The sequence below is a fragment of the Oncorhynchus gorbuscha genome, linkage group LG20, assembly GCF_021184085.1.
Source record: "Oncorhynchus gorbuscha isolate QuinsamMale2020 ecotype Even-year linkage group LG20, OgorEven_v1.0, whole genome shotgun sequence".
Classification (NCBI taxonomy): domain Eukaryota; kingdom Metazoa; phylum Chordata; class Actinopteri; order Salmoniformes; family Salmonidae; genus Oncorhynchus; species Oncorhynchus gorbuscha.
In genome coordinates this window covers 16,619,212-16,637,712 of record NC_060192.1, presented here as the reverse complement: position 1 = coordinate 16,637,712, position 18,501 = coordinate 16,619,212, and the positions used below count along the sequence as shown (strand labels likewise).

At 47.1% G+C, this 18,501-nt stretch overlaps 1 pseudogene; it reads right to left on the bottom strand.

Annotated features, from left to right (window-relative positions):
• LOC124006637 overlaps nt 1-18,240 on the bottom strand; it is a 169,816-nt pseudogene extending 151,576 nt beyond the window's left edge.
• Nucleotides 18,241-18,501: the final 261 nt, after the last annotated feature.

The following is an 18,501-nucleotide window of genomic DNA, read 5'->3' as shown; positions in this document are numbered from 1 at the left end:
AAGGGTAAATATGGCCAACATGTAATGTATTGCTCTTTTTGAAGCGTTCTCAATTTTTGGGGAGATATAATATAATTTATAACATATGAGAGAGAGCGACACCATATACATTTAGTGAATACTGTGTTTGATTGAAACTACTGTCAATGAATCATCAATCAAAAGAAAGTCCTCCAGTCCATTGTATTGAAGCAACCATAAGCAGACAACAATAGAGGACGTTCTGGAGGCCAAATGGTCCTTCCACTCTGATAAAAACTACACAAAGGTCAGGGGACGTGACAGGGGGAACGAGAAAGAAAGAGAGAGAGAGAGAGAGAGAGAGAGAGGTACTAGGAGCCACAGAACTGCATCATTCCTAAGACCTGTGGGTCAGGACCCACTTGTGGGTTGCGGCAGGGATCCAGGTGGGTCGTGGGATGACATTGCAAATTTTATATATACAGTACCAGTGAAAAGTTTGGAAACACCCACTCATTCAAGGGTTTTTCTTTATTTTTACCATTTTCTACATTGCAGAATAATAGTGAAGACATCGAAACTATGAAATAACACATATGAAATCATGTAGTAACCAAAAAGTGTTAAACAAATCAAAATATATTTAATATTTTAGATTCTTTAAAGTAACCTTTCTTTGTCTTGATGACAGCTTTGCACACACTTGGCATTCTCTCACTTCATGAGGTCGTCACCTGGAATGATTTTCCAACAGCCTTGAAGGAGTTCCCACATATGCTGAGCATTTGTTGGCTGCTTTTCATTCACTCTGCAGTCCAACTCATCCCAAACCATCTCAATGGGTTTTAGGTCGGGTGATTGTGATTGTGGAGGCCATGTCATCTATAATGCAGCACTCCATCACTCTCCTTCTTGGTCAAATAGCAAATACAAAGCCTGGAGGTGTTTTGGGTCAATGTCTTGTTGAAAAACAAATGCTAGTTCCACTAAGTGCAAACCAGATGGGATGGCGTATCGCTGCAGAATGCTGGGGTAGCAATGCTGTTTAAGTGTGCCTTGAATTCTAAATAAATCACAAACAGTGTCACCAGCAAAGCACCCCCACACCATCACACCTCTTCTTCCAAGCTTCACGGTGGGAAACACACATGCGGAGATCATCCGTTCACCTACTCTGGGTCTCACAAAGACATGCCGGTTGGAACCAAAAATCTCAAATTTGGATTATTCAGAACAAAGGACAGATTTCCACCTGTTTAATGTCCATTGCTCGTGTTTCTTGGCCCAAGCAAGTCTCTTCTTATTATTAGTGTCCTTTAGTAGTGGTTTCTTTGCAGCAATTCGAACATGAAGGCCTGAATCACGCAGTCTCCTCTGAAGAGTTGATGTTGGATCTTGAACTTCCTGAAAAGGCCACCCCCAAGTGGTAAGGGTAGGTAACAACACATCCACCACGCTAATCGACAACAAAGGGGCCCTTCAGGGGTGCGTGTTCAGTCCCCTCCTGTACTCCCTGTTCACTCATGACTGCATGGCCAGGCACAACTCCAACACCATCATTAAATTTGCTGATGACACAACAGTGCCTGATCAGACAGCCTATAGGGAGGAGGTCAGAACCCTGGCCGTGTGGTGCCAGGACAACAACCTCTCCCTCAAAGTGATCAAGACAAAGGAGATGATTGTGGACTACAGGAAAAAGAGGACCGAGCATGCCCCCATTCTCATCGACGAGGCTGCAGTGGAGCAGGTTGAGAGCTTGAAGTTTCTTGGTGTTCACATCAGCAACAAACTAACATTGTCCAAGCACTCCAAGACAGTCGTGAAGAGGGTTTACAACAAAACCTATTCCCCCTCAGGAGACTGAAAAGATTTGGCACGGGTCCTCAGATCGTCAAAAGGTTCTGTAACTGCACCATTGAGAGCATCCTGACTGGTTGCATCACTGCCTGGTATGGCAACTGCTCGGCTTCCGACCGCAAGGCACTACAGAGGGTAGTGCGAATGTCCCAGTACATCACTAGGGCCAAGCTTCCTGCCATACAGGACCTCTATACCAGGCGGTGTCAGAGGAAGGCCCTAGAAATTGTCAAAGACTCCAGCCAGCCTAGTCATAGACTGTTCTCTCTGCTACCGCATGGCAAGCCATAAGGTTCCTGAACAGCTAATCAAATGGCTACCCAGACTATTTGCAGTGCCCCCACCCCCTCTTTACACCACTGCTACTCTGTTGTCATCTACGCATAGTCACTTTAATAACACTACCCACATGTACATACTAACTCAAATAACCAGTGCACATTGACTGTGTATTTGTACCCCCCTGTATATAGTCTCGCTGTTGTTATTTCACTGCTGCTCTTTACTTGTTACTTTTATCTCTTATTCTTATCTGCATTTTTTGAAACTGCATTGTTGGTTAGGGGCTCGTAAGTAAGCATTTCACTGGAAGGTCTACAGTAAGCATTTCACTGTAAGGTCTACACCTGTAGTATTCGTGACTAATACAATTTGATTTGACAAATTTGATTTGATTTGAGATGAGTCTGTTACTTGAACTCCATGAAGCATTTATTTGGGCTGCTATCTGAGGTGCAGTTAATTGCCGATTTCTGAGGCTGGTAACTCTAATGAACTTATCCTCTGCAGCAGAGGTTATTCTGGGTCTTCTTTTCCTATGGTGGTCCTCATGAGAGACAGTGTCATCATAGTGTTTGATGGTTTTTGCAACTGCACTCTCTTTGCTTATTTGAGCTGTTCTTGACATAATACGGACTTGGTCTTTTACCAAATAGGGCTATCTTCTGTATATCACTCCTACCTTGTCACAACACAACTGAAATGAACTTTTATCAAGGCAAATCTGTTAATTGAAATGCATTCCAGGTGACTACCTCATGAAGCTGGTTGAGAGAATGCCAAAGAGTGTGCAAAGCTGTCTTCAATAAATAAATAAAATCCTTTGAATGAGTAGGTGTGTCCAAACTTTTGACTGGTACTGTATGTATATACCATGAACACAAATATAAATGCAACATGGGACAATGTTGAAGATTTCACTGAGTTACAGTTCATAAGAAAATCAGTTAATTGAAATATATGCAAATAGGCCCAAATCTATGGATTCCACATGACTGGGAATACAGATATGCATCTGTTGGTCACAGATACCTTTAAAAAAAGTAGGGGCGTGGATCAGAAACTCAGCCCGTATCTGGGGTGACCACCATTTGCCTCATGCAGCCAACACATCTCCTTTGCATAGAGTTAATCAGGCTGTTGGTTGTGGCCTGTGGAATGTTGTCCCACTCCACTTCGATGACTGTGCGAGGTGCTGTATATTGGTGAAAACTGGACCACGCTGTCGTACACATCAATATAGAGCATTTCAAACATGCTCAATGGGTGACATGTCTGGTGAGGATGCAGGCATGGAAGAATTGGGACATTTTCAGCTTCCAGGAATTGTGTACAGCTCCTCGCCACATGGGGCTGTACATTATCATGATGAAACATGAGGTGATGATGGTGGATGAATGGCACGACCACGGGCCTCAGGATCTCATCACGTTATCTCTGTGCATTCCATTTGCCATCGATAAAATGCAATTGTGTTCGTTGTCCATAGCTTCTACCTCCCCATACCATAACCCCACCGCCATCATGAAGCACTCTCATCACAATGTTGACGTCAGCAAACCGATAGCCAACATGACGCCATACATCTTCCTAGTACAGTTGAAACCGGGATTCATCCGTGAAGATCACACTTCTCCAGCATGCCAGTGTCCATCACACTGAAGGTGAGCATTCGCTGAAGTTTGTTACGATGCCAAACTGCAGTCAGGTCAAGACCCTGGTGAGTATGACCCTGGTGAGCACTCGGACGAGCTTCCCTGAGACGGTTTCTGACAGTTTGTGCAAAACGTCTTCAGTTGTGCAAACCCACCGTCCCATCAGCTGTCCAGGTGGCTGGTCTCAGACGATCCCGTAGGTGAAGAAGCTAGATGAGCAGTTCCTGGGCTGGCGTGGTCACAGGTGGTCTGCGGTTGTGAGGCCGGTTGGACGTACTGCCAAAAATCTCTACATTTACATTGGAGGTGGTTTATGATAGATTACATTCTCTCGTAACAGCTCTAGTGGACATTCATGCAGTCAGCATGCCAACTGCACACTCCCTCAAAACTTGAGACATCTGTGGCAGAACAAGGTGCACCTGTGTAATGATCATGCTGTTTCATCAGCTTCTTTATATACTACACCTGTCAGGTGGATTGATTATCTTGACAAAGGAGAAAGGCTCACTAAAAGGGATTTTTGCTAAATAAGCTTTTTGTGTGTATGGAAAATTTCTTTAAATGTTGCATTGATTTTGTTATATTGTTTGAGCATAAGAACACAGCATTAGAATAGCAGGAAATTGCCTTTAAAAACTGCAAAAATGGTCTGTGTATGTTTTTTCACCTGCTGTGCAATTAACTGTTTGAGCAGACATCTTCCCCCAATGTGTCTCTTTCCACCTCTCTAGGGGAGGAGAGGAGAGCAGAAGGGAGGAGAGAAGAGGAGAGGAGAGGAAAGGCCAAGAGAAGAGAAGACAATAGTGTAGAAGTGCAACGCAGCGCAGCAACCACCCACAGGTTTTCTAAATGCTGTCTCCTCCTCTCTCGCCTCTGTTCTCTGCTAGTAGCAAAACCACAGACAGAGGAGACATAAATAAGGTCTCAGTCTACACCTTGTATCTGGGTCTCTGCCCTTTTCCTGTCACTGGGAAGGTATTTTAGAACATTGACAAGGGCTGGGGAAAATCTCCATAATGCATTGCACAAACTCTGACAGTTATTCAAACCGAAACACTCTCACGGTTGTAGAATATGAACCACAGTACAAAGAGTTGTGTCGTATTCTCGCAACTTGTTACTATCTTAAATACTCAAACTTTTACATCTCCCATCTCCCATTTTACTGATCCTGATCTACACACACACACACACACACACACACACACACACACACACACACACACACACACACACACACACACACACACACACACACACACACACACACACACACACACACACACACACACACACACACACACACACACACACACACCTTCTTAGTAGCCATTTACCTTAATGGAGAGGTGCTTGCTCTCGTGGAGGATCATCTCCTCAGAGACCACCAGAGTCCGTGTGGGGTTACACAGGTCCAGAGGCTACACACGATTGGGTGAGAGGGTAGATTTAAGGGTTAGATTAACATTGGATTAAGGTTAGATTAAGATTAGGCAACATCCTAGAAATTAAATGAAGATTACATTATACAGGGCAAAATACTGCTTCTAGATATTACTTCAAACACAATACATTCACTAATGTCAGTACACAATATTACAGCCAAAGTAATTAATACTGAAGTCGATACACTGCTATTACAGCCCAATATCATTCGCAACACTCCTAAATATCACTCAATAGAGAGAGAGGTATAGATAGATACACATGTTTCAAGTACACAAATATTTGGGATGGATGTTATAAGTACACGAGGGAGCATGTGGCTACAGTACCATCTCCATTTTGGCTCCAAGCTCCATGCTCTCTGCCCCACACCAAAGGGAACAACACAGGCTCTGCAGCTGGCGGCTCTCGTGTAGCTACAGTCGCTCCAGTCTCTACAGAGATCCTCGCCGTGTGAGCTGTGACTGGAAGGAGTCTGTGAGCCGCTCTATAAGGGTCTCGCACTGTGAGAAGGCGCTAGGCTAAAAGTGCTAGTGCTGCGGGTTGGTAGCCACATCCTCTTGTGGACCAGGGCTAGAGAGCCCACAGGGCCGTGTCACTGTGTCTCAGAAGGGTGCAGCTGGGTGACTCAGTTAATCAACAGGAAGTACTATTACAGACCATTGAAGGGTCCTGGGTAGTTGGTAGTTCAACTCTCCAGTTCAATCGCAGCCTGAAAATGGGCATGAGTGCTTGGATGTAAGCATGTTGAGGAAATGTGGTTCATTCCAATGTGTTTATGACAAGAGTCATATGTACACACATACTGTACCACAGAGCAGTGTTTCCCTAGGTTTCTTTCAATAGGTAATACTGCCGTGTAGTAAGTAATACTTGGTGATATCATAGAAGGAATACAATTTCCTCATATATTTTAGATATAATATTAAACATTTTTGATCATTTATTTTTTTAAAGACTGTGAGTCTGGTGACTTTTTAAAAAGGATATTCTACTCCAAAATGCATGGCAATTAAATGATGCTCTGTTCCCTAGTGGATCAGATACGGCTGGGATCCCGAGGAGAGGTTTGAGTACCACTGCTCTAGGGGATCAGATACGGCTGGGGTCCCGAGCAGAGGTTTGAGTACCACTGCTCTAGGGGGATCAGATACGGCTGGGGTCCTGAGGAGAGGTTTGAGTACCACTGCTCTAGGGGGATCAGATACGGCTGGGGTCCCCGAGGAGAGATGTGAGTACCACTGCTCTAGGGGGATCAGATACGGCTGGGGTCCCGAGCAGAGGTTTGAGTACCACTGCTCTAGGGGATCAGATACGGCTGGGGTCCCGAGCAGAGGTTTGAGTACCACTGCTCTAGGGGGATCAGATACGGCTGGGGTCCTGAGCAGAGGTTTGAGTACCACTGCTCTAGGGGATCAGATACGGCTGGGATCCCGAGGAGAGGTTTGAGTACCACTGCTCTAGGGGATCAGATACGGCTGGGGTCCCGAGCAGAGGTTTGAGTACCACTGCTCTAGGGGGATCAGACGGCTGGGGTCCCGAGCAGAGGTTTGAGTACCACTGCTCTAGGGGATCAGATATGGCTGGGATCCCGAGGAGAGGTTTGAGTACCACTGCTCTAGCTGGGATCAGAGTACCACTGCTCTAGGGGATCAGATATGGCTGGGATCCCGAGCAGAGGTTTGAGTACCACTGCTCTAGGGGATCAGATACGGCTGGGATCCCGAGCAGAGGTTTGAGTACCACTGCTCTAGGGGATCAGATACGGCTGGGGTCCCCGAGGAGAGGTTTGAGTACCACTGCTCTAGGGGATCAGATACGGCTGGGATCCCGAGGAGAGGTTTGAGTACCACTGCTCTAGGGGATCAGATACGGCTGGGGTCCCGAGCAGAGGTTTGAGTACCACTGCTCTAGGGGATCAGATACGGCTGGGGTCCAGAGCAGAGGTTTGAGTACCACTGCTCTAGGGGATCAGATACGGCTGGGATCCCGAGGAGAGGTTTGAGTACCACTGCTCTAGGGGGATCAGATACGGCTGGGGTCCCCGAGGAGAGGTTTGAGTACCACTGCTCTAGGGGATCAGATACGGCTGGGGTCCCTGAGGAGAGGTTTGAGTACCACTGCTCTAGGGGGATCAGATACGGCTGGGATCCCGAGGAGAGGTTTGAGTACCACTGCTCTAGGGGATCGGACAGGGAGTAGTACAGTGTTTTCTGCATGAGGGCTCATCTATGGATCTTTTTCAGTATTGATTGGTGTAGTCAGGGGTCATCGTAGATCAACCTCCACTGTAAGCCAATCACTGTTCTCTGTGAATACATCATCTATCCACTCAGCACTGAAAATGACAGGGCATTAACTGACTCGATGGGCTGTAGGGGGCATTGGTGTGTGTTCCTACCGTATTGTGTTTTTAGCATCACCAGCCATATAGGCCAAAAGTTATCAAAATAAAAGGGGGAAAAAAGCCTAACGTCACTAACAGAGTGGTGGAAAGATGAGAGTGGAAATATAGTGATTCACACACACACCTGAACAAAGATGGGGAAGATGAGGATCTTGGGTGCTGCTTTGACGTAGCCGTAGTTGCCGTGCGGGTTGCCGTGTGGTACATGGGAGCGTACTATAGTACAGTTCTGGTAGTTAGCAAAGTTGGAGGAGCTCTGGGCCTGCTGGTAGCTGGGTGGGGGTTGGCCAAAGAGGTTGGCATCGGATGGTTTAGATGTCTTGGCGTTAGTGGAGCGTCGTAGGAAGGTGGTCCGGCCTGCTAGACCTACACCCCCAGGTGGAGCACCGCCACCCCCTTGAGTCTGGGGCACGCTAGCCTGGTGCGGGTACATCCTCCCTGCTGAGAGACATAACACACACACCCCAAACAAACACACACACCCCACACATTTTGGGAGTTAGCCTGGGAACATAGAAGTAGAATGAGTGCTGACAGAATTGCCCTGCCAAACCGCCCTTGTTCACTAAAATCCTAGTCAGTAGTAAATGGCTTACCCAAGGTACCATGCTTGTCCTGGTAGATAGGCCTCAATACCTGAATTAGAGACAAAAACATAATAGTCAATGGTTCTGTTGACAGTTGACCAATACCATTATCCAATACATTGTTACAGGAAATTGTCACATGTAATGTATCCATTCCACCATAAAATAATGCCTGACATGAGGTGAAATTGAAGCAATGACAATGCAGACCAGGCATGTTAGGCATGGAAAAGGGTCACGGACAACTACTTTTAACCAGAGCCCTATGTGTAGTAGTGGCCTGAACCCAGGTCTATGCAGGGGTTGTGTAGTAGTGGCCTGAACCCAGGTCTATGCAGGGGTTGTGTAGTAGTGGCCTGAACCCAGGTCTATGCAGGGGTTGTGTAGTAGTGGCCTGAACCCAGGTCTATGCAGGGGTTGTGTAGTAGTGGCCTGAACCCAGGTCTATGCAGGGGTTGTGTAGTAGTGGCCTGAACCCAGGTCTATGCAGGGGTTGTGTAGTAGTGGCCTGAACCCAGGTCTATGCAGGGGTTGTGTAGTAGTGGCCTGAACCCAGGTCTATGCAGGGGTTGTGTAGTAGTGGCCTGAACCCAGGTCTATGCAGGGGTTGTGTAGTAGTGGCCTGAACCCAGGTCTATGCAGGGGTTGTGTAGTAGTGGCCTGAACCCAGGTCTATGCAGGGGTTGTGTAGTAGTGGCCTGAACCCAGGTCTATGCAGGGGTTGTGTAGTGGCCTGAACCCAGTGGCCTGAACCCAGGTCTATGCAGGGGTTGTGTAGTAGTGGCCTGAACCCAGGTCTATGCAGTGGCCTGGGTTGTGTAGTAGTGGCCTGAACCCAGGTCTATGCAGGGGTTGTGTAGTAGTGGCCTGAACCCAGGTCTATGCAGGGGTTGTGTAGTAGTGGCCTGAACCCAGGTCTATGCAGGGGTTGTGTAGTAGTGGCCTGAACCCAGGTCTATGCAGGGGTTGTTGTGTAGTAGTGTAGTAGTGGCCTGAACCCAGGTCTATGCAGGGGTTGTGTAGTAGTGGCCTGAACCCAGGTCTATGCAGGGGTTGTGTAGTAGTGGCCTGTGGCCTGAACCCAGGTCAGCAGGGGTTGTGTAGTAGTGGCCTGTGTTGTGTAGTAGTGGCCTGAACCCATCTATGCATTGTGTCCCTGCTCTGACCTATGACTTCCAGAGGGGGGTGCGACCAAGCTGGGCAGGAAGGATGCTCTGTAACCCCAAGCATCAAGGTTTTGGATTTAGTCTGACATTCTTTAGTGGCCTGAACAGGTCTATGCTTCCACCCACTTTTCCATGAACCCCACTCTGAACCCAGGTCTATGCATTCAGGTTTCTTTCCTCTACCATCCTTCTCCCTCTTCTGCTGACATATTGTGTCCCTGCTCTCTATGATCCATTCATCAACCCCAAGCATCTCTGATAGCCACTTACTTCCACCCACTTTTCCATCCACTCTCGCAGCATTCTTTCTTTCCTCTACCACTTCTGTTCTCATCCATTCTCAACCTCTTATTTCATCCATCAACCCCCTCCTTTATACCTCTCTCTATTCCCTCCTCTGCATCCTATCCCCCCTCTATCCAATCCCCCTGCCTTGACAGCAGTCCACCCCCTTACCCTCCTAACTCCCTAACCCCTTCCATTCCTCTTAGCATTAATTTACAGCAGGCGTTCCCATCATGCTCTCTGTGCCCCATGTCATATCATGTCTGCAGGGGTGAGCCTCTCCTATAAGGCAGACTGTAAGGGCTGCTATGCTGCCGGACACACACGCACGCACGCACACACGCAAACACACACACACACACACGCACACACACACACTGTCTCTAGGTTACTGGGTCTGTGGAGAGCAGGGTATACAGCCTCCTTCACGTCCCCTAAAGGCCTTTTAAAAACCAGCTACTATGTCACGGAAGCCCACAACCACACAATCAGCATTACTGCCTTTGATTGGCCGTGCAAGCTGAGTGAGCGAGATAATGGAGAAATAGGGAAAGACTAGACGTTCTGGGTTTTCTGCATTCATTGCTTCAGCATAACTGGTCCATTCTTCCAGGCTGGCAGATTAGTGTCAAATTGTTAGGGATGTTAAGGAATCAAGTTCACAATACAGTGTGTTTCTTTCTCCATCCAGTGCACTTTAGTATGTCTTTATCATAAAGAGCTATTTCCCCATACACAGCATATTACAGTGTGCATCATTTGATAGAACACCTCTTGAGGCCACCATGACTTTTCCCATATAGTCACTTGAATACTACTTAATGGTGCAGCAAATCTCAACTCTTGGTTGTATATTATCATACATTTAAATTTGTATTAAATTACCTATTAAACTATGTACTATATATACATATATATATATATACATATATACAGTATATACACATACAGTACCAATCAAACGTTTGGACACACCTACAATTTGTTCTTTATTTTGACTATTTTCTACATTGTAGAGCAATAGTGAAGACATCAAAACTATCTTGGAGCGTCATACCCAAGAAGACGAGGCTGTAATCGCTGCCGAAGGTGCTTCAACAAAGTACTGAGTGAAGGGTCTGATTACTTATGTGAGTATCATATTTCCATTATTTTTTTTTTGAAATGATTGATACATTTGCAAACATTTTAAAAACCTGTTTTTCTTTGTCATTATGGGGTATTGTGTGTAGATTGACGAGGAAAAAACGATGTGATACACTTTCGAATAGGGCTGTAACGTAACAAAATGTGGAGAATGCCAAGGGGTCTGAATACTTTCCGAAATGCCCTGTACGCACCTTTAATTTGCACAATGCACATTATGTCCGTTTGAATTGCACAGATATTTCTCAGGTTAGAATGGCAAATTATATCTCTGGTTTAGATGGCATGTAATGTCATGTACATCAAGTAGAATTGGCATGAATCTGTCCCAGGTTAGAATGGTACATACAGTACCGGGAAAAGTACTTGCCCCCTTTCTAAGTTTTGCATATTTTTGATACTGAATGTTTTCAGATCTTTAAACAAGACCTAATATTAGATAAAGGGAGTCTGGGTAAACAAATAACACAACAACTAAATACTTATTTCATTTATTTCAGAAACAAAGTTATGCAACGCCCAATGCCCCACTGTGAAAAAGTCATTGCCGCCTTACACACAATAACTGGTTGTGCCACCTTGAGCTGCAACGACTCCAACCAAACGCTTCCTGTAGTTGTTGATCAGTCTCCCACATCGCTGTGGAAGAATTTTGACCTTCTCTTTCTTGCTGTAACTCATTTGTGGGTTTTCAAGCATGAACTGTTCGTTTCAAGTCCTTCTGCAACATTTTGACTAGGCCATTCATAAACTTCAAATCTGTTGCTTTTTAGACATTTTCATGTTTTGGATCATTGTCTTGCAGCATGACCCAGCTGTGCTTAAGCTTCAGCTTACAGATGGATGGATCTGACATTCTCCTGTATAACTATCTGTTATAGACCAGAACTCAAGTTTCCTTCTATTAAGGCAAGTCATCCAGGTCGTGAAGGCCGCAAAGCAGCCCCAAACCATCATTATACTTGACCGTTTGTATGAGTTTCTTACTGTGGAATGCCGTGTTTGGTTTTCGCCAGACATAATGGGACCCATGTCGTCGTAAAAGTTATACCTTTGAATCATCTGTCCGTAGAACATTCTTCCAAGAGTCTTGATGATCCTCCAGGTGCTTCCAAGTGTTTTTTTCGCTTCACTTTATGCCTGGCGAGATCCTTAATAGAAGGAGCCATGAATTCTGCTCTGTATCAGAGAATTCCACAGGAGAATGTCAGGCCATCCGTCTGTAAGATGAAGCTGAAGCTCAGCTGGGTCATGCAGCAAGACAATGATCCAAAACACACAAGCAAGTCTACATGAACATTGGAATGGCCTTGTCAAAGTCCAGACCTAATCCAAATTGAGATGTTGTGGCAGGACTTGAAACGAGTGGTTCATGCTTTGAAAACCCGCAACTGTCGCTGAGTTAAAGCAGTTCTGCATGCAAGAGTGAGCCAAAATGAATCCACAGCAATGTGAGAAGACTGATCAACAACTACAGGAAGCATTTGGTTGCAGTCATTGCCGCTAAAGGTGTCATAACCAGTTATTGAGTGTAAGGGGGAAATTACTTTTTCACACATGGGAATTGGGTGTTGGATAACTTTGTTAATTAAATAAATAAAATAAGTACATACTTTTTTGTTATTTGGTCACTCAGGTTCCCTTTATCTAATATTAGGTTTCGGTTGAAGATCTGACAACATTCAGTTTCAAAAATATCAGAAAGGGGGAAAATACTTTTTCACAGCACTGTACAGAGATCTTCAGTGTATGTCAGGGTCTGGATAGTGCCATCGAGGGGGTAGGGCAGGAGCCTGGGATGGACCATGAGCCTCTGCTCCCCCACCAGTACCTGGCTTCCTGGGTTGATGGGGGCCAGGATGATGTAGTTATCTCCGTTGGATGCCTTCACTCTAGTCCCCTTCAGCGTGGCTGTGTGGCTCTGGCTATGGGTCTGGCTCCTGACTTTACCATCCACCTCCTCTGCCCCCCTTCCTACGCGCCCCCTCTCCCCCCACGCCCCCCCCACCCCTACCCATCCTAACCCTCCCCCGCCAGACCCCTCAGATCCGTTGACCAGCACCCGGCGGCTGGTCCTGTGGTGGGCAGGGAGGGGGGCACGGCCGGGGGGGACATGTCCCGGTCGAGCCGGTCCTTGGACCTGTCCCGCCGCCTGTTGGGGGGCGAGGGGGCATCATAGTTGGAGGAGGAGGAGGGCTTGTAGGAAGGCCGGTGGATGAGGCCCTCAAAACTGGGCTTGGCAGCCGGCCCAGTGCGCCATACCACCACCTTGATCTCATTGGAGCTGTTTCTATAGAGGGAGGCAGAGAGGGAATGTGACAACTGGTCAGGAAGAGTGTAAAGGTAAGCTTAGCCAACGGAAGCACGCATAGAGACTATGAGCCACAGTGCCTGTATAGTGTTTGCTGTGCATAGACTGCACAACCCTTCAAACTTCAGAATGTAGCATGAGGTGTTCTTTAAGTGTTGAAGATAGCTATCCCTGTCAAAGTTGGTTAAGTCCACTACTTCCTCTGTGTCTCCCTGCCTGTTGTACCTGATGGCGTGGGCGACCTCCACACATTTCCACTGTTCTACAGGCTGACCGTTGAGCTGCAGCACAGTGTCCAGCTGCTGCAGACCTGCCTGATCCGCCGGACCACCTTGGGACAGGAGAGAGGGCAGAAGAGGGTCAAACATGCACACACAAACACACACATATACACACACAGTTACACACACCAGCTTCTACCTACTAATACCTACATGCAAACCTGATTTGACCACCTCAAAAAGAAGGGAAGAGGGGGACAAGAGAGGGTCAAATATACACCTGCACCCATACATCTAGACCAACACACACACACACACACACACACACACACACACACACACACACACACACACACACACACACACACACACACACACACACACACACACACACACACACACACACACACACACGCACACACACACACACACACACACACACACACACACACACACACAGGCGGGGAGTGGGGAGCCTTGCCTGAATCGACAGCCTGAACCCTCACTGGGGAGTCAGAGCAGATGGTGAAGCCATAGCCGTCTTTTCCTCGAAGGATGGTCACCTATAGAACACACAAACAGACATAACATTACATGAAGCATTATTCATTCATGTCTATATTTGTCCACGGAGTGAAATGCAAATACTATATTTGAAAAGACATCTACAGCAAGCAGGAGCAGTGATGAACAACATGTGAGCATATGCCTACAGATCAGAGAGATGTTCTCTGGCCAGGAGCTGAGTGTGTCAGGATGGAACGCGTGTTAATGCCAGCCACACAGATTAGCACTGTGGCCCTCATTAAAGGTGGCCGGCGCATTGGTGTTGATCTGACGCCAACTGTTGGCAGCATCCGCACAGAGTAAGAGGGCAGGCACACACACACACACACACACACACACACACACACACACACACACACACACACACACACACACACACACACACACACACACACACACACACACACACACACACACACACACACACACATACGATGCCTTTCTGTCAGAACTCCAGGAATAATGACTGTGTGTGTGGTCCAAAATCAACAGTGCTCCGTTCCAATACATTGTTTCCATCTCATCTGCTGACAATAGGGCATCTGAAATCTCTACACACACTTTGATCATAAAACAGATTGAGTACGATGTTGCTTTAAAACGCAGTTTTACATCTCCCCCCTTTTGGTTCAGATCAGGATGGTAAAGAGGGTAGACTGATCCAAGACCTGTGCCTATGAGCAACTTCTACCCAAAGAGCATGTCTAAAAGACTGGCATCAAGATGCACAAGCGTATTAACTTGTTTAGCTTTGATAACTACAGTTCAACCCTCAGTAGCCAAAGGAGGCTGGTATAATGGTCTTAGGGACAGTTCCTAGAATTCCTTGACGGATTGCCCTTCGGGATTGATCGTCTGTAATCTAGTGAGATACAGAGTCACAGTCCATAATCCCTGGTGACATCCTGTATGTCACCCCAATGCATTGTCACCGCCCTGGTGACAGCCAGGTTGACCTCTTCATCCTGCTGACTGACAGGCTGTTGGCGGGGCACACACAAACATGTTTGTTTTTTACACTTGTTTTTGACAAGACACAGACAAGTTGATGGAACACATTATGGCAATTATTGACCGACATCCCACCTATAAAAACACATGATAGTCTTTTTAAATGTTTGACAGATGATCATCCTGATAGATAATCTGGTTAGTGGAGGACTTGTCACCCTGTCATGTCAGAGTAGTTGGGTATCTGGTGTCAGGGACAGACAAGGATCAGAGCAGCATATTGTGTGAGTAGGCGACTGTTTAATAACCCTGCAGCCTGGCTAAAGACCAGAGACAACATCACTACTGTCAGATCAGAGAGGGGTGAGAGAGAGAGAGAGGGAGAGAGAGAGAGAGAGAGAGAGAGAGAGAGAGAGAGAGAGAGAGAGAGAGAGAGAGAGAGAGAGAGAGAGAGAGAGAGAGAGAGAGAGAGAGAGAGAGAGAGAGAGAGAGAGAGAGAGAGAGAGAGAGAGAGAGAGAAGAGAGAGAGAGAGCAGAGAGGAGAGAGAGAGAGAGAGAAAGAGAGAGAATTGGATGAGAGTCTAAAGAAGAAATAAAAAGAGAAAACAGAAGATGAAGGAAAAGGAGTTGGGGGCTCTGTAGGGGCTAGGTTGGCAGTCAGTAGGGGAGGGAAGGTAGAGCAGAGGGGCGGTGGGATGAGGGGATCAGGGGTTGGGGTGGGGGTGGGAGGGTAGTGTTAATGAGAGGTGCCCCCTGGCCTTTTTGAGCGTGGGACTGGACCACTGGGAGACCAGATACACACCGACTGGCACCCAGGGCCTTACAGTGGGCACACGGTGGTTACACACACACGTTGTTAATAAAGGAACCCTCATTCCTGGTCTCGCTCTCACATGCACTAACACACACGTCCAACCTTCAGGCCAAGGTCAGAGAACCAGCAACAATTGCCTGACAAACAGCATTCACAGCATTTGTTCAAGGATGCTATTCTCCCATCTCCAGTTCGCCTCAAGAGCCTCTACAGCCTCAATCTTTCTCCTTCCCCTCAAATGAGAAGGTTACAAGCCCAGTATGAGTATGAAACTACCGTTGCTCGCTATTTAGAGCTACTCAAATGAGTTGTACAGGGGTGTATTTATGTAACTGATTGCGTAGGAGTGTGTGTGTGTGTGGTGACTCGGAGTGGTGTTCTGTTGTGTCCTGAGAGATGTGTAGTGTTTGTGTGTTTGTGTGTGCGTGCGTGCATGAGACTGAATTTTCTCTCTGTTGCTTTGCCTCAGCAACCTCATATAAGACACTATCTGTCTATGAGAACACAGCCAGGAGCCAACCCACTGTCTGTCTGTCTGTCTGTTTGTCTGTCTGTCTGTTTGTCTGTCTGCTGTGTGCTTCTGCTCAGTTTGATGCCTCTCCAGTCTGTCAACCTGATGTGCCTCAGTGATTTCACTACTGACCTGCACAGTTACACACTCTCACACACACAAACACACACATGCACAAACTTACACACACACAGGCACACAGAACGAAAGCAAAAAAACAATCCACCCCAATGTCTGTTTGTGTGCTGAACACTGCAACACTACAATTCTAGTAGGACAGCCCCGGTCCATTGTGCAGGGCCACATCTGGGTCACTGTGGTTTGGTGACAACGTGTCTCGGGGCCACCAGAAAAACCAAACTCCCTGCCAGCCCAGCATTATGTCCATGTCAACACGCTGTACTGATGTGACGCCATGCAAACTCCAATCAAGACAGAGTGTCTTAGGCCAAAGTTGATTTGGATTGTTAACCCCAACTGATTGCAAACTGTTAGATAAGATGGGCTTGTGCTATGTCTATAAGCCATAAGCTTCAGACTGTATGGAAGGAGTTTTGAAGTGAGGATAACAGACTCCAGACTTTTGAGTGTTATGTTTAAGCCTACGGGACTGGAGGATTCTCTCTCTCTTTATTTTCAATGCATCTCTTCATCAGATCTGTCTCTTCTCTCGTTATGGATGAATAATGTAGGTGAAAGAGACCTGGTTCTTCAGTCTCGGGAAACAGGGAAAACACTCTCGCTTTTCATCCTCTCGTTTCTTACACTGGTTTCCTCCTCATCGCTTTCCCTTACATGTTAGACACTATAGGACTGAGCTGTCCAATGGCAAACACTTGGCTATATTAGTAGCGCCTAAAGGCTTTAATATAAATTCCTTAACTTTTCTTCTTTCTATCATTGTTCCAGTGCCTTAATCCAATTTCACTATCCTAAAAATCGATACACACGTAGTTTCAGTTTCACAACCAATTGATCACTGTCTGTTTCCTACGTCATTGCTCTTCTCCCATTGCTTTCCCTTGTTATTTCCCGTGCTATCTAATGTATTCTCTTTGTCAGTGTTGCAGTCTTTCCAAAAGAGCTGGCTACACACAGAACCCTACTCCTGCACCCGTCCCGCTCCCCTCCCCTCCCCTTCTCCTTCCATCTTCCCTCTCCCCCCGTTCTCCACACATCCATTCGCACACTCTCCTACCCCACACCCTGTCCTCTCCCTCTCGCCTCACTCACACACTTACTTGACACTCTCCCCCCATTTGTCACACCCCCATGTACAACAAACCTCTATCTCTCCCTCCATCCACCTCTCTCTCCCACCGTCCCTCTCTCCAGGTGATTGTCTAGGGGAACAAACCTGAGGCAGTCTAGCAGTGATGCAGATCCTACACAGCCCGTGGATGGTATGCATGTCTACAAGCTCCTCCTGAGGACAGACCCACTGTGGAAGCTTCTCTGTCTACCGTCCTGGATGGTTCCCTGAGGATGTTCCTTTAGAGTTCCTCTGTTCTTCTATGGGTTCTCACAATGCTGTATGTGCTCTTCAATGTGTGTTCCAAATTTGATCCCAGACCTCTCTGTATGGTGGTTCACTTGTCAGGATCCTCTATAGTCCAGTCATTACGGTTTGTGTTGATTGCTGCCCTCTATGCAGCAACCACTAGGTATGGTCCTATCTGGATGGTCAACAGACAGTCAATGAGATGCACTAGAAATAATGATCTGTATGTGGTCAGCGCAGTCAACAATTAGATCCTCAGAGTGCTGTGTATGGCTCCACACAACACTGTGTCCTCAGAGTGCTGTGTATGGGTCCTCACAACACTGTGTCCTCAGAGTGCTGTGTATGGCTCCTCACAACACTGTGTCCTCAGAATGCTGTGTATAGCTCCTCACGACACTGTGTCCTCAGAGTGCTGTGTATGGCTCCTCACAACACTGTGTCCTCAGAATGCTGTGTATAGCTCCTCACGACACTGTGTCCTCAAAGTGCTGTGTACGGCTCCTCACATTAACGTGAGTCTTCCTAGCACTGTCCGGTCTTCTCTGCTCTGCGGAGAGAAGACGAGCGCTGTGCTCGCGGTGTGCGTGTCCGTGTGTGGGGGCTGGCGTCACAGAGGCGAGACTGGTGCTGGGTCGGCCTGCTCCAGCCACACTGCTCTTGGCATGGCTGCTCATGGGAACTCCACTCAAGAGAAGAATGGGAGGAAGTGCCCCCCCTCACCCCCCCTCAAACCCCTCTCTTTCGCCTCCCCCCACCCTGAGCCCTGTCCGGGCCAGCCTGTTTTGCGTCGGCCATCGATGAGCCCAGAACAGCTTCCTGAGCCAGCA